Here is a 2,670-nt window from a genome sequence, read left to right as displayed (position 1 = left end):
GTAAACATATTTGACTCTTGTTCTTTTTTTTAATTTTAAATAAATGGACCCGTCAGTGGCCACTTTAATGGGTACACCTGTACAATATCATGACGTCCAATTCAACAGTCCTGACATGAATTAGATCTGAAGCTCTGCTTCTGGAGGAGCATCCATCTTCTGTCTGGTGGTCTCGGGACTAAACTGACACTGGTTCAGGACCAGTTAAAAGTTCCTCACAGTAATTTTAATTAATTAATAAAGTAATACCACTGTTTCTCATGTCGTCCTGTGAAAGATGAAGGTGACTTAGCTTAGCATAAAGACTGGAAACAGCTAGCCTGGCGGTCTTAAAAGGTAGAAAAGAAACAACAATCTCACACCAGCATCTGTAAAGCTCGCTAACCGTCTCCTGATTGGAGCGTCATATTTATTAACCAGCAAGGAAGCATATTTCCCCAAAAAGTCCAACTACTCCTTTGATGCTGAGGAGGGAACCAGCGGCCTAACCGGCCTGTTGCAGTTGCATTTATATATATATGTATATATATCTGTATATCTGTCACACTGCTCAGGTCACCACTGGAGCAGTCAGCGCTTGTAAAAAAGGAACTGTTTAAAAACCAAAGCCTTTACCTCACCGCGGTGGTTAAATGATATGCCGCTGCCATGTGTGTGACCAGGAGCTGCGTTTGGCCGGCGCACGGTTCTTTACTGCCCTTCTGGGATTATGCTTAAATTTTCATATGGAACAGGAAGAGAGAGTTAATGTTACATTATGAGCCCGGCTCGGCCCGAGCGGCCGCAAATCTAAAGCAGGTGATGCAGTGATCTGTGTGTGTGTGTGTGTGTGTGTGTGTGTGTGTGTGTGTGTGTGTGTGTGTGTGTGTGTGTGTGTGTGTGTGTGTGTGTGTGTGTGTGTGTGTTGAGGTCAGGTTGCAATGCACAGAAATCGGTTCAGATAAATTGGCTTTTTAAATTTTATTTATAAGGACACCGCTTGCCTTTTTAAATGAGTCGTTTGTGTTCAGAGTGAAGTGTCGGTTCCTCTCCAGCAGGTGAATATTCAACGCTCCCCGGCTCAGAGCAGGAAGCGTCACTCTCCCCTGCGGGTCATGTGACTTCCAGGGATGAGATGGAATGATAATAGCGTTATGAAGCTATTCTACGAGCATTGTCTCCCTCTGCCCTCGTGGTGACGGGCTAAATATAGCCAGATAATCCTCCTCGTCTCTTAGAAATTCAACCAACACTTCTTTGATGTCGGGGGATCATTTCCCTTCACGGCCAGTTGGGACAGGAGGAAGACTTGCAGTCAGCAGAAGCTCTTTAAATGTACATATGGACATGTAGGCATTGTTTTAAGACTCGGAAAAAACGTGAGCTGAATCACGGCCCTCCTTTTCTTTTAATACGCTTTACGTGGATAAATGTCCTTATGTCACTGATCATATTTAAGCGCTCCTTTACAAGGATACTTTTCATCCAGGCCGAGTCTTCTTCTTCCCCATCTTCTGCAACTCGTATGTCCGGTGGATCCCAGTTGAAGGTACCTGAATGCACCGTGAAGATGAGACTTCAGTGAGGAGGTGAGGAAGGAAAGGAGGCAGAGCGCTGGACATTAACAACGGCATATTCATCCCTCTACGTCTTCCAAAACGCGAGGGCCAAGCGAGGCCGGCCCATGAAATGTCCAATACCACAGCAGTTGGACGGGACGGATCTGGAATGAATGCTATTTCTCTTCACACAGAAGGAAACTAGTGTCAACAATAAACTAAGCCCAGGACTACAACGAAGTACAAGGTTAAACTCAAAAAAGCAAACCTCAGAAATACTTCACCTCAAACGGAGAGAATATTTAGCATTGAGTTACATGGAAGGCAGTCGTTATCTAACCTCCCAGCTGAAATGTTTCCATCTCAGAATTTATTCCATATTGTAAGAGATTATTAGTATAATATTGAATTTTGGTGAGATATAATGTGGTTTGCTTTAAATGGGGATGCTATTGCCAACCAGTCATAGAATATGTGCAGTCATATTAATAAAACAATGTTTTATTATAACATTTGACCATTATGGTTTTATCAATGATGGTTTTAGGCCACTTTGGTCCAGACTGAAATATCTGAACAACTATTGGATGGATCAACATCAAATTTGGTAGAAATATTCATGACCCCCATAGAATAAATCCTGATGACTCTGGTAATCCTGCGACTGGTTATCTGGCACCACTAGCAAGTTTTTTCAAGTAACCAGGGAAATATCTACTCTGCATCTTTAAAATGGATTGGCTCCAAAGTCCATTGTTCCCATTGTACCGTTATTATTTCATCATCTCCTCTCCTAGTTCTTTCTTTAAAGTTTTTAGTAAATGCTCTTAATAAATAGCCAGTTATAGCAGTTAACCTCTTCATTGAAGTCCTTGTGCCTCAATCAAGGGTAGACACACGGACAACATTTAAATTTCATGTTGCGATTCTTGATACTATTGCCATTGCCATCAAAATATGCTTAAAACAAGAAATGCCACAAAAACAAACTGGAATCCTCCTACATTTGGTCAAAGAACATTTAATATGAATGCATCACAGATAGGACACACATCTTCTTTTTAGTGAAAAACAAACGACTAATTAGGTAATCATAAGTCATATCCATCTTCATAAATAAAGGATAAAAATA

This window comes from Taurulus bubalis, assembly GCF_910589615.1.
Source record: "Taurulus bubalis genome assembly, chromosome: 19".
Taxonomy (NCBI): domain Eukaryota; kingdom Metazoa; phylum Chordata; class Actinopteri; order Perciformes; family Cottidae; genus Taurulus; species Taurulus bubalis.
Note: the sequence above shows the minus strand (reverse complement) of the source record.